General features: G+C 44.9%; 1 protein-coding gene across 1 annotated transcript in view; it reads left to right on the top strand.

Annotated features, from left to right (window-relative positions):
- RIMKLB (ribosomal modification protein rimK like family member B) overlaps positions 1 to 14,721 on the top strand; it is an 81,832-nt gene that overhangs the window by 807 nt on the left and 66,304 nt on the right. The window lies entirely within an intron of this gene.

The raw sequence follows: 14,721 nt of genomic DNA, 5'->3' as shown, positions 1-14,721 counted from the left end.
AAGGCCTCTCTGTTTCTGTCTCCCTGACTTTCAAATAAAGTGAAAGTCAATAATTAAAATTTAATGCAAGTGTTCTGTGATAAAACGTAGAGAAATCAGGTTTCTTTGAAGAGGCTGCAGTTCCTAAAACTGGACACGAGAGGGCAGTAAATTACTACTTCTGACAGGTCTTCAGTTTGCTTCTGCCTCCCGCTCATTTATTGTTCTAGTTGATGGTTAATGTAGTTTACCTAGCAAGAAATGGCGTTACACCAGGTAGGATGGAAGACTGCTAAGAAGTAAGACCTGTGTTGAGTCTGGTTTCTTCCCTAGTGTCAGGCATTCCATTAAGTACTACTAGCTTGCTTTGCTTTGCTTTGCTTTGCTTTTCCCCTCCCCTCCCCTCCCCTCCCCTCCCCTCCCCTCCCCTCCCCTCCCCTCCCCTCCCCTCCCCTCCCCTCCCCTCCTCTTCTCTTCTCTTCTCTTCTCTTCTCTTCTCTTCTCTTCTCTTCTCTTCTCTTCTCTTCTCTTCTCTTTAGGGTTTATTTATTTATTTTAAAGGCAAATATAGAGAGGAGAGAGAGATCTTCCATCCACTGGTTCACTCCCCAAATGGCCACAATGGCTGGGGCTGGGCCAGGCTGAAGCCAGAAGCCAGGAGCTTCTTTTGGGTCTCCCACTCAGGTGCAGGGACCCAACTTGTTCTTTTTTTTTTTCCTAAAGATTTATTTATTTTATTTAAAAGGCAGAGTTACAGAGAGGCAAAGGCAGAGGCAGAGAAAGAGAGGTCTTCTATCTGCTGATTCACTCCCCAGATGGCTGCAACGTCCAGGGCTTCATTGATATGGAGCCCGAAGCCAGGAGCTTCTTCCGGGTCTCTCAGGCAGGTGCAGGGGCCCAAGCCTCTGAGACATCTTCTACTGCTCTCTCAGACCATAGGAGAGAACTGGATTGGAAGTGGAGCATCTGGGGTTTGAACAGGTGCCTATATGGGATGCCGGCACTGCAGGTGGCTGCTTTATCTTCAGCACCACAGTGCTGGCCCCCAAGGGTTTACTCTGGATTTTATACATTCTGTGGCTTTAGACAAATAGTCTAGTGTACCCACTAGGAAAGAACTTCGAAAAGTTCATGGAAAATGGAATTAAAAGGTGTTTGCTTTGCTGAAAAAAAAAAAAAAAAAAGAAAGAAAGAAAGAAAGAAAGAAAGAAAATAAATATATATGAAGGGCTGTGTTGAAAGTGGAGTAACCAGGAACCGAACCCAAGCACATGGGATCCTAGTGTCTCAGGAGGCAGCTTAACCTGCTGTACCACAATACCGGCCACAGCTCATTGCTTTTATCACTGAATGTTATTTCGTTGTCTGAATTTACCATAGTTTATCCAATTACCTATGAAAGCATACCTTGGTTGCTTCCAAGTTCTGGCAATTATGAATGAAACTGCAATAAACATCCCGTGTGGGTTTTTTATGTGGATATAAACTTTCATCTCTTTTGGGTAAATACCTGGGAGCTTGATGGCTAGATCAGATGGTAAGAGTGTGTTCAGTTTTGTTGGAAACATTCTTCCAAGTGGCAGTACCATTTTACATTCTACCAGCAACGAGTGAGTTTCAGTTCTACAGACTTGTCAACATTTGGTGTTGTCAGTGTTCTGGATTTTTGCCATTCTAATAAGGGCTGGTGGGAATCTCATGTTTTAATTTGCATTTCTCCAAAGACATAGGATGTGGAACACCTTTTCATATGCGTGTTTGCCACCTGGGTATCTTTGATATAATGCATGTTCTGGAATCTTACCCACTTTTAAAATCACATTGCTAGGCCGGCACCACGGATCACTAGGCTAATCCTCTGCCTGTGGCGCCGGCACCCCTGGCGCCGGCACCCCTGGTTCTAGTCCCAGTCGGGGTGCCAGATTCTGTCCCGGTTGCCCCTCTTCTAGTCCAGCTCTCTGCTGTAGCCTGGGAAGGCAGTGGAGGATGGCCCAAATCTTGAGCCCTGCACCTGCATGGGCGACCAGGAGAAGCACCTGGCTTCTGGTTTTGGATCTGCACAGCGCGCCGGCTGTAGCGGCCATTTGGGGGTGAACCAACAAAAGGAAGACCTTTCTCTCTCTCACTGTCTAACTCCGCCTGTAAAAAAAAAAAAAATCACATTGCTCATTTTCTTATTGTTTAGTTTTAAGAACTCTTTGTATATTTGGATATATAAGAAGCCTTTTTCAGGTTTGATTTTGTAAACATATACTCCCAGTAGGCTTATCTTTTTATTCTCTTGACAATTATTTTTTGCAAAGTGTAAGTTATGCTATCATAACTCATGGAATCTTTTCTGGTCCAGCCATGAACAGTTGTCCAGCATAAACAACACCTGCTCTGAAGCAGGGCTAGTCACCAATATCAAACCTCAAGAGGACGAGATGGAGCATTGCTCCAAAATACAGGCGCTCAACATCTCCATGATCCTTGCAGGAGCTATCAGGAGAACTCGCAATGGGGAACCTGTTTCCTGCCTGTTCAACCGTGTCCCTTTATTTATAATAGAGTGACTTCCGAGGCTTTTTCAAAATAAAATAAACCCCACCCCTTAAAAAAACTCAGATGGGGGCTCCCTCTCTGACTGTCCACATCTCTCAGTCTATTTGCCTATCAGATACATGAATTTATAAATTAAAAAAAAGATGGAAAATTATTTGGGTGGATGTTGTGGCATGGCAGGTTAAGCCACTGCTTGGGACACCCGCATCCTGTATCAGAGCATCTAGGATCAGATTCTGCTTATGCCTCGGATCCAGCTTCCTGCTAATGCTCCTGGGAGGCACCAGATGACGGGCATGTACTTGGGTTCCTGCCACACACACGGAAGCCCTGGCCCAGCCCTGGCTGTTGTGGGTATCTGGGACATTGCGGTGACTGTTCCTCACCACCGCCGGAGAATTAGGCAGGCTGCCCGCAGCTTGCCTTGACCGAGGAGGGGAAAGTGCGCCACTCGCCACTCAGCCTTCCCCAAACCCGGGGGACAATCAGGTGCGGTGTGGAGCCCAGTCGAAGCAGGGTCTCACTTTATTGTAAAAGGTACTGAGCGAGCAGATGGTACAGAGCAGATGAGCAGATGCGGGCAAGGGGTGGGGTGTTGTGATGCAAAAAGGTCCTAGCCACTTCTATTATACCACCTTAATGATCCTTAGGCAGAAGCGCCCTGGGGCTGGGGCGTTTGCTACCAGGAATTTGAAACTTAAAGTCAGGTTTTCGAATTCGAGGCAGGCTCTGGAAGTTCCTCTAGGCCTCTCCGGATCCAGCATCCCCCACAGGACAGGACCCAGCCAATGGAAGATCTCTCTCTCTCTCTCTCTAGCACTCTGTAACTCTCTAACACTGCCTTTTGGATAAATAAATAAATAAACAGAACTTGAAAAAGAAAAAGCTAAAAAAAATGGGATAAGTGTTTAGCTTAGCAGTTAGGAAACTTGATTAAGATGCCTGTGTTCTACACTGAAGGACTTGGGTTTGATAGTTGGCACAGGCTTGTGACACCAGCTTCCTGCTAATGCAGATCATGGAAGGCGATGGCAATGGTTCAAGTGATTAGCTTTCTGCATCCACACGCAGGCCTGGATTGAGTCCCTGTCTCGTGGGCTCGAATGGGCCCTGCACTGGACATTTGGGAAGTGAACCAGTAGATGAGCGCTCTCTCTCTTTCTCTCTCGAATAGATAAAAAATAAAATAAAATAAGTAGGTAAGGTGAGAGATGTGTTAGCTAATTGATTATGGTAATAATTTTACTATATACACATATATAAAATATCATTACATCATAACATCTTAGTTTTATTTTATTTATTTGAAAGGCAGAATTACAGAGAGAGGGAGAAAAAGAGAGAGATCAATCCTCCATCCACTGGTTTACTCCCTAAATGTTTGCAAAGGCTAGGGATGGGCCAGACCAAAACCAGGAGCCAGGAGCTTCTTCTGGGTATCACACATGGGTGCAGGGGCTCAAGGATTTGGGTCATCTTTTGCTGCTTTGTAGGCTCATTAACAGGAAGCTGGATGGGAAGTGGAACAGCCAGGTCTCGAACCAGCACCCATATGGGATTCTGGCATCATAGGTGGCGGCTTTACCTGCCATGCCACCATTCTGGCCCCACATCATCGCATCTTAAATTTATACTGTTTTATTTAAAAATCATACCTCAGTAAAGCTGAAAAAATCACATTTATGCTTTCTGAGCTCTCTGGCTTCATGGATCTGCCTGTCTATCTTTCTACTATAGAGCATGGCTTGCTTACTATAGCTTACAGTAAATCTTCTTAAACTTTTTTTTTAGTTTTTAAAAATTTATATAAAGGGAAGAAATTTCATGTATTTCATATACACAATTTTTATAGTAATTTTTTAAAGATTTATTTATGTGTTTGAAAGCGTTATAGAGAACAAGAGACAGGAAGAGAGAGATCTTTCATCTGCAGGCTCATTCCTCAGATGGCTGAAATGGCTGGGGCCGAGCCAGACTGAAGCCAGGAGCAAGGAACTTCATCTAGCAGAGGCCCAAACATCAACTCACCTTCCAATGCTTTTCCCAAGCATATTAGCAGTGAACTGGATTGGAAGTGGAGCAGTGGGGACTTGAACCAGTGCCTATATGGGATGCCAGCACTGCAGGCAGTGGCCTCACCCATTATGAAACAGCTCTGGGCCCTATAATAAATTTTGAAGTTGGGTAGTAGCAGTACTATGAGTTTGTTCTTATAATATTCAGTTGCTTTTCTGGGTCTTGCCTCTCAATATAAACTGTTTTTTAAAAGATTTATTTTATTTGATAGTCAGAGTTACACATAGAGAGAAGGAGAGGCAGAGAAAGAGAGGTCTTCTATTCGATGGTTTACTCCCCAATTGCTGCAATGGCCAGAGTTACGCCGGTCTGAAGCCAGGAGCCTGGAGTTTCTTCTGAGTCTCCCACATGGGTACAGGGGCCCAAGGACTTGGGCCATCTTCTACTGCTATCCCAGGCCATAGCAGAGAGCTGGATTGAAAGTAGAGCAGCCGGGACTCAAACTGGCACCCATATGGGATGCTGGCACTGAAGGCAGCAGCTTTACCCACTATGCTACAGCAGTGGCCCCTCTATATAAACTTTTAAGCCAGAGTTACAGAGAGGTAGAGACAGGGAGAGAGAGATCTTTATCCACTGGCTCACTCCCTAGATGGCTGCAATGGTTGGGGCTGAGCCAGGCAGAAGCCAGGAATCAGGAACTTCATCTGGGTCTCCCATGTGCGTGCAGGGGCCCAGGCCCTTGGGCCATCTTTCACTGCTTTCCCAGACCATTGGCAGAGAGCTGGTCAGAAGTAGAGCAACTGGACATGAACTGGCACCCATATGGGATGCTAGCACTGCAGACGGAGGCTTAACCTGCCACATCACTGTTCTGGCCCCAGAAGTATTGTGCTTTCAGTCACAAACTCCCTTTGTTCATTGCAGGTATATAGGAATGCGATTAACTTTGGGCATACATTTTGTATCCTGAAATCTTTCTATCATTGGTTATTTGTTTCAAGTGTTTTTTGTTTTTTTGTTGATTCTTTTGGATTTTTTTGCATAGATGTCTGAGTAAAGACAGCCTTTTTTTTTTCCTTGCTCATTTGTACACCTTTTATTTCCTTTTAGCATGTTATTGCATTGGCAATGGCTTCTAGTACCAACTGAAAAGAGAGGACATTCTCACCTTGATCCTGACCTTATTGGGAGTTTCTGGATTTTCACCACTAAATATGATGTTAATTGTAGGTGTTTGTTTGTTTTTCTTTTTCATTTTATTTGAAAGCACAGTCAGAGAGAGAGAGAGAGATCTTCCATCTGCTGAATCACTACCCAAATGTCCACAATAGCTGGAGCTGGGCAAGGCTGAAGCCAGGAGCTGGGAACTCCAGGTTTCCCACAGGGATGAAAAGGGACTCCCATACTTGAACCATCACCTGCTGCTTCCCAGAGTTCATTAGCAGGAGCTGGCTTAGAAGCAGAATAGAAGAGACTCGAACCAGCACTTCAGTTTGGGATGTAGGCTCCCAAACTGCATCTTAGCCCTCTGAGTATCAATGCCCATTGCTATTTATTTATTTATTTTTATTTTTTTTGCTAGGCAGAGCTAGTGAGAGAGAGAGAGAGAGACAGAGAGAGAGTTATAGACAGTGAGAGAGAGACAGAGAGAAAGGTCTTCCTTCCGTTGGTTCACCCCCCTAATGGCTGCTACAGCCGATCCGAAGCCAGGAGCCAGGTGTTTCCTCCTGGTCTCCCATGCGGGTGCAGGGACCCAAGCACTTGAGCCATCCTCCTCTGCTCTCCTGGGCCACAGCAGAGAGCTGGACTGGAAGAGGAGCAACCGGGACTAGAACCTGGGGTGCTGGCGCCGCAGGCGGAGGATTAGCCGAGTGAGCCACAGCGCTGGCCTGTTTTTTTTGTTTTTTTTTTTTAAGATGTTCTTGATGCAGTTTAAGTTCTCCTCCATGGCTAGGCTGCTGAGAGTTTTTATCATGAACGGATGTTGATTTTTGTCAAGAGTTTTTCCTTGGGGCTGGTGCTGTGGCACAGCAGGTCAATGCCTTGGCCTGAAGCATCCCATATGGGTGCCGGTTCTAGTCCCAACTGCTCCACTTCTGATCAGCTCTCTGCTATGGCCTGGGAAAGCAGTAGAAGATGGCCCAAGTCCTTGGGCCCATGCACCCATGTTGGAGACCTGGAAGGAGCTCCTGCTCCTGGCTTTGGATCGGCGCAGTTCCGGTCATTGCAGCCATCTGGGGAATGAACCAGCGGATGGAAGACCTCTCTCTCTGTCTCTCCTCTCTTTGTGTAACTCTGACTTTCAAATAAATAAATCCTTAAAAAAATCTTTAAAAAGAAGTGTGCACTAAATAGCATGACATTCAGAAGCACATAGAAATGAAATGCAGTGTTTGACTTTATGACGATTTAGGCAGAGCTTCACCAAGGAATTGTCAAGCAATCGTACTTCAGTTATCAAACATTCCAGTGGATATCACAGTGAAGGATCTTGGGCTCTGGGCGTATTAAGTTGTGCTGAGGGCAAGGTTCTGTACCTTGTAACCGCCTTCGAGTGATTCTGATTCACCTGGTCTTAGTAAATGCCGGCTTTTAACATTTATAGTGGTATTTCTCGATCTTGGGCGTGTATCTGACTCCCCTCAGGCATGACTGCCTGACAAATACAGGATGATTATCAGTTAAATGTGAAGTTCAGATAAACACATGGTTTTTTGAATGACTTTGTTTCAAATGCTGAAGTATTTGGGATATATCATGTGCTTAACTAAGCATGGGTAAATGCCTTTAAATTAGAACTTGGAAAGCATTTGTGATGACTATCTATTTTATCCTGTTAGGAAATTTCAGAATAGGCACCCTTACCATAGGGTTTTTCCCACTGCCACTGATTGTCCTGTTAACCTTTTTCAGGCTCCTTCTTTTGCGGTCACGTCCGAAACAGGGGAAATCAGCCGGTTCATCTTTCGTGCGTTTTTTTCTTTCTTTCTCCTTTGACTTCCACAGCTCTTGCTCCATTTTCTGCCTCTGGCTTTGCTCTTTCTCCTATCCTTTAAAGAATGCTTTTCTGGAATTGTCCAAGTTGTCCCCAGCAAAACAGACATTTTTCCCACTGTACTCTCATTCTCTCTCCCTTCCTGTTTCCTTTCCCTCTTCTTGTCTCTTCCTCCCTGCTTTTTCCCCAAGGGCTTCCATGACAAAATGAAAACCTGCAGAAGCAAGTTAGGGTAGTGGGAAAGTGGCCTCCAATATTGTGTTCCAGAAGCAGGTTCTGTGTCTTTTGCTGGAGCAAGTTTGCAGTCAGGGAAAAAGGGAGCTTCAAGAAAAAACAATTGCTTTGCTTGAGGATCTATTGGGAAAGTGATGGATGGCACTGCAGTTAGGAGTTGAAGTGCAGGAAAAGGAGGGGGTCATTGCCAGGCAGCAAGAGGGGAGGAGGTGTCTGGAAGAAAGAGCCAGTCAGGAGGAGCTGCTGAAAGGGGTGGGGAATACACTGCTGTGTATGCAGCTTGCGAGGCCTCTCTGCAGACATGGTGCCTTTGTGAGCCGCCTGCAGAGGCCACGTGCGTGAAGAATGTATGTGAATGTATGTGTTGCTTATTTCAAATCATGGGTCTGTGCGAACTGCTGACTACAAGAAACAGGAGTGGACTGTTGAAAAGATTTTGCAGTCAGAGGGCTTGTTTGTGGTCGTGTGGTATGTGTGACTGACTTTGTGCCAAATGCCCTGCTCTGCTTGCAGCTCTGAAAGTTTGTGGGGCTGCGACACACTGACCCAAGACACAACAAAGTCAGAATTTAGAAGGAAACACGGGGCGGGGTGGGGGTGGTGGGGGCAACATCAGACCAAAACAAAGAGAGAAACTGTTGCAGGGATATTTAGAGACAGGCATAATGAGAAAGCAAGATAAATAATAGAAATTCCTTCCTTAGAAGGGAGGAAATTTCAGAGAAGGAGGGAAAGAAAAACACATTTTTCAGATATGGGCGCTGTATCCACCTCATTCTCCTGGAACCTTGGTGAGATAGTTTGTCTCCCTTATTTCTTTCTGAGTGTGGTTTCTCTTGAAATTACGTATATTACAGGCATATTTTTGTTGCACCAGGGGAGATTTAAAAGCTTAGCAATTATCTTGAGAATATTATCAGTTAGACGATTAAAAAAAAAAAACAGAATTGTTTTGTTGTTCTAGGAAAGCAGCTGGACCTAATGAAAGGCCATGCAGTTTTGCTCCATGGATTAATTGAAACGGATTAGAGAATTACTTTTTTGTTTAAAATGTGTGACGTGCATGGCATTTTAAAAGCAGAGATGTTGAAATACACCCTATTGTTTTGACTTTATTAACAACTTAACAGGGACCACCTATACCTGGAATGAACTATTTAGCCAAGTCGTGAGATTTTCTCACAGGTAAACACAAAGACCACCTAACTTTTAACTGAGCTGAGAGCCGGGAAGGGAGGAAGTCCTAGTTGGGGGTGTCCTTGTTTTTTTTGCTTTGTTGCCAAAGCATTACTACATTTTTAAATTCAAATTATGACCATTCCGGTGCCTTTCTCTTCCAGCTTTCTGCTCACTTCCTTTGTTAAACCTAAATAATCAGGAATTATGTTTCCAAGACTACTTCTGCTCTTGTTCCATTTTAGCCGTCTTGTCCTTTTCTGTCCACATTTTCTTTCTTGCTCTGCTTCTCTCCTTTGCTATTTCTTCTTGTCCACCATGTGTCTCTGGAGTGATTAAGACTTTTTCATTTTGATTTCTCACCCTCCTCTCCTACATCAGAATCCTCCTCCGTCAGGTCTTCTTTCCCAGCCCTTTCTCTGTTGTCTTTGTCTCCAGCAGAGGGGGTGTACTGGTGATGCCAAGGTAGAGGAGCCCTGGGGAAAGCAGGTGAGGAAGGGGCTAGAGGAAGTGGGGCTTCATTTGTTTCTGCCACCTGCAGTTTCAAAACTGCCTCGTGGCTCACTTGGTTAATCCTCTGCCTGTGGCGCCGGCATCCCATATGAGCGCCGGGTTCTAGTCCCAGCTGCTCCTCTTCCAGTCCAGTCTCTGCTGTGGCCTGGGAGGGCAGTGGAGGATGGCCCAAGTGCTTGGGCCCTGCACCCGCATGGGAGACCAGGAGGAAGCACCTGATTCCTGGCTTCGGATCGAACCATAGAAGCCATCTGGGGAGTGAACCAATGGAAGGAAGACCTTTCTCTCTATCTCTCTCTCACTGTCTAAAACTCTACCTGTCAAATAAATAAAAAAGAAAAAGAAAACACCAGGGGCTAACATCAGGATGTCTCGCAACTGTGAGGTGAAGGGCGGGTCACACCAACAGAGGTGAATACCCTCCTCCATACATATAACAAGAGGAGAGCTACAAAGCCCCATAGGGGCCTTACCTTGGATATTTGCTCCCTGGAATACTGAATACTGAACAGTATTACTCACTGAAAGTATTGATGTCCCACTAAGCCACAAAGACACACAAAAGAGGCAAAAGCAATCAGACCAAAAAAACAAAACAACAAAAACAAAACAAAACAAAACCTGCCTCTGTGAATTCTGCCTCTCCTGCCCCGTGGTTCTGCCTGTCAAAGGGTCGCCCCATCCCCACCTGAAGTCCCACTTCCCCCATTCCCATTTCCCTGGTGACATCACTGTCTACCTGCTGTGACCCTTAGGGACACTCAGACACTCACCTACATTTGGTCTCTCTGTTAGTCACTAGCTCCTGATCTCTCCATGGAATTCTGGGTTTCCAGCTAAACTCAACATGTCCGTGGCTCCCTAAAAAGCTCAATATTTTAGTCTTCCACAAGAAGTGCTCTAGAACAGAGTGATAAACACTATGTAATCTGATACTTGGATTCGAATCAGGGCTCTGCCATTTGCTAGCTGTGTGACTTCGGACAAGCTACTTAATCTGTCTGTTCTTCAGCTTGCTCATCTGTAAAAAGATACTCAAACTCATTTGGGTTGTTAGGAGAATTAAGTGGCTTAATATGCAAAAGTTCTTGGAACATTCCATGCTCAAGACGTGTTAGTTTTTTTTTTTATTTAAAGATTTATTTATTTATTTGAAAAGCAGAATGACAGAGAAACAAAGAGACAGAGATCTTCCATTAGTTCACTTCCCAAATGCATGCAATAGCCAGGGCTGGGTCAAGCCAAAGCCAGGAACTATGGACTCTATCCAGGTCTCTAAGATGGGTTGCAGGGACCCAAGTACTTGAGCCATCATCTGCTGCCTCCCAAGATGCACGTTAGCAGGCGACTGGATCGGAAGCAGAGGCAAACCTTGAACCTAGGCACTTTGATATGAGATGTGGGCGCCCCAAGTGGCAACTTAACCCACTGTGCTACAATACCTGCCCCTAAGATACTTAAGGTTTTATTCTGAGTCTGGGGACAAAGATAAGTATGTGTTCAATATATTTCACAGTACTCTCCTCATGTCTAATTCTATACTTACCATTTATTTATTAGGCAGGGCTGTATCTGATTTATGTGCCCAATCACCCAGAAAAGTTCTGGAAGATAAACACATAGAGAAACCTGTGTATTAAAGATGATGCTACTGCAGCCAGCACTGTGGCACAGCAGGTTTAAAGCCCCTGCCTACAGTGCCAGCATACGGGTACCTGTCGAGTTCCAGCTGCTTCAGTTCTAGTCCAGCTCCCTGATAGCGTGCCTGGGAAAGCAGCGGAGCATGACACAAGTCCTTGGGCCCCTGTACCCACATGGGAGATCTGGAGGAGGCTCCCGGCTTCAGATCAGCTCAGCTCTGGCTGTTGTGGCCATTTGAGGTATGAACCAGAAAATGGAAAACCTCTTTCTTTCTATAACTGTTTCTTTCAAATAAATAAGATAAATCTTAAAAAAAAAAAAAAAAAAGTTAATGCTACCAATTCCAGAGTCACTCTTCACTGATTTTCTTTGTCATTCTTTCCTTCCTTTCCCTGTTTTGTCTTACTTTGTGCCATTCTGTTTGGATGAAGTCAAGTTGAAGGGCACTGAAAGAAGAAAAATCAAGGAATGAAGGAGTTGAGATTTAGCAGTTGGTGGTAAGAAGTTGAATAGGAAAAGCAATAAAGATTAAAAAAAAATAGCTCAATGACCATTGAGTTAAAAGCCATGGGCATAGAAATGAATTAAAAACAGTGAAGAAGTAGGACAGGTTAAGAGTTTGGACAGAGTAGATAAAATCTGTTTCTTTGCACTTGCGATAACTAACTACAGGAATTGCGACTCACGAACAGTGCTTGCTAGTCGCATTTTTCAATGGACAAAAACCAGCAAAGTGGATCAGTGGGGTGGTGCAAGGCCATCCGGATGCTTGAATTAATTATAATCAATTAAATCTGTAAACATTAACAACTAATCAACATTAGCCATTCAGGGTGCTGCTGCCAACACAGATGTGTGACAGCCCTTATGTGGTTTGAATATTATCATTTCTTTGATTAAATTCCGTGGAAAAGCCGTTCACCAATTCAGTCATGTTTCCTTGTAGCAAGTGCAGGTTCTCTAGTGTCCTTTTTTTCTTTATTACTTGATGCTTCCTTTATTCTTTTAGAAGAGAACACATTGCCTTTCCACTCTTACTTACTGCACTCTTTCTTCTGTCCTCCCCAGGTTGATTACCAGGAAATGGCACCTAATGGTTTAATCTGACTGCCTCAATTTTCTCTTCTATCAGAGGGTCCTAACAAAATTTGCTCAACCTTACAAGGTTTGATGATACATGAGTTTATAAAGGTGAGCATTTAAATAAAGAACCTTTTTTTTTTTTAAATTTTTGACAGGCAGAGTGGACAGTGAGAGAGACAGAGAGAGAAAGGTCTTCCTTTGCCGTTGGTTCACCCTCCAATGGCCGCCGCTGCAGCCGGCGCACCGCGCTGATCCGATGGCAGGAGCCAGGATCCAGGTGCTTTTCCTGGTCTCCCATGGGGTGCAGGGCCCAAGCACCTGGGCCATCCTCCACTGCACTCCCTGGCCATAGCAGAGAGCTGGCCTGGAAGAGGGGCAACCGGGACAGAATCCGGCGCCCCAACCGGGACTAGAACCCGGTGTGCCGGCGCCGCAAGGTGAAGGATTAGCCTATTGAGCCACGGCGCCGGCTCTAAATAAAGAACCTTTTATAAATGGTTATTTCAATCTCTGGAAGACATTCTCAAGCTTTCTATGTCTAAGAATCATTCAGTATGCTTATTAAAAATGCAAACTTGTGATTGATTTTAGGAGCTTTGAATGGTCCAAGAAATGAAGCTACAAATGTTTATTCAGAAGGTCAGAGGTGGGAGCCACGGAATCTGCATTTTTAAAAAAATATTTATTTATTTGAGAGGTATAGAGTGAGAGGGAGAGAAGACAGAAAGGTCTTCCTTCCATTGGTTCACTCCCCAAATGGCTGCAATGGCCAGAGCTATGCCAATCTGAAGCCAGGAGCCAGGTGCTTCTTCTTCGTCTCCCATACGGGTACAGGGGCCCAAGGATTTGGGCCATCTTCTACTGCTTTCCCAGGCCACAGCAGAGAGCTGGATTGGAAGGTGAATCTGTATTTTAAAAAACAGTTGAGTCTCTCTTTTTTGAGTATCTTTTTTTAAAATTATTTTTAAAGATTTATTTATTTATTTGAAAGTCAGAGTTACACAGAGAGAGGAGAGGCAGAGAGAGGGGGTGGGGGGAGCCTTCCATCTGCTGCTTCACTCCCCAGTTGGGCGCAACTGCTGGAGCTGGGCCAATCCGAATCCAGGAGCCAGGAGCTCCTTCCCGGTCTCCCACGTGGGTGCAGGGGCCCCAGGACTTGGGCTATCTTCCATTGCTTTCTCAGGCCATAGCAGAGAGCTAGATTGGAAGTAGAGCAGTCGGGAGTCAAACCGGCGCCCATATGGGATGCTGGCACGCAGGCAGGAGCTTTACCCGCTATGCCACAGCACCTGACCCTCCCGCCCATTTTTTTTTTTTTAGACCTATGGTTTTTTAAAATTTGCAAAGCAGAGAGATACACACACAGAGATCCCATTGGCTGGGTCACTTCCCAAATGCCACAGCAGCTAGGGGCTGGGCCAGACTGAAGCCAGGGGCTGGAATTTCTCAAGTGGGTGGCAAGGACCTAAGTGCTTTAAACCCACACCTGATGCCTCCCAGGGTGTGCATTAACAGGAAGTTGGAATTGGGAGTGGAACCCAGGCTCTCGTAATGGGATGTGGATGTCCCAACCAGCTTAACCTCTAAGTCAAAAACTTGCTCCAGGAATCTGCATTTTAAACAAGCACCTTGAATGATTCCTATATGATAGAGAAAAACAATCCGACAGCCAGATACAATTACAGAAGGAGGAGGAAAAGCCACATCACTCCTTTCAAAGTCTTTTTTTCTCTCTTTCCTTCCACCGTTTCTTTCTCTGATTCAGCCCGTTCCTGGCCTTTCCCACCCCGTCTCCCTTTGTGTCTGGCATCAGCAATGCTGGAGCATAGAAAGGCACTCAGTTTAATGTGCAGAAATGGAGTGGAGGATAAGGAGGAGGGGTGTGGGTGGAGAAAGGCTAGATCAGTGTTTAGCTATTCTAACTGCGGAGACTGTTGTTGTCGGGCTGGTTCTAGCCGGCTGGCTCCGGGAGAGGAAGCAGTCGGGAGAGCCAGATTTACTGCAGCTGCTGCTACTGTTCCTTATTTGCTCCTGAAGGTTCTGATATAATACACCCACCTTTTCTCTAGCCACATAAGTTGAGCAGTAATCGCATTAGGCACTCCATAAAGAACACTTTTAGATACTGATAACATGCCTGGATTCAGAGATTAAATTCCTCTTTACAATTCTCCTCTTTACTACTTAGGAGCCTTTAGTTTTGATGAAATCCCAGCTTGCTTCCTTGTCCTGAAACCAAGAAGGAAAAAATTTGCAACAAATGGTGTCTATGGGGTACTTAAAGATTTTCACTTGACCTGTGATCTAGAAAGAACTTATTATCACTCTGTGTGTGAGAGTTATGCTATTCTGGCTGAAGTAGATACACAACTTTGCACTTAAGTATGAGCAGAGACATGGGTGAGTTGGACCCAGGGAACTTTGTTAGGGGATATTTCATTTTCATTAAATCCTTGCTTTCATATACTTTTCTCCCGGCAGCTAAATATTCTCTCAAACAAGAACTTTAAAAAATGCTTCATAATGGGGCTGGCATT

This window comes from Oryctolagus cuniculus, chromosome 9 (assembly GCF_051225735.1).
Source record: "Oryctolagus cuniculus isolate XC-2025 breed Fujian yellow rabbit chromosome 9, ASM5122573v1, whole genome shotgun sequence".
NCBI lineage: Eukaryota > Metazoa > Chordata > Mammalia > Lagomorpha > Leporidae > Oryctolagus > Oryctolagus cuniculus.
Note: the sequence above shows the minus strand (reverse complement) of the source record. Positions and strands in the feature narration are given on the sequence as shown.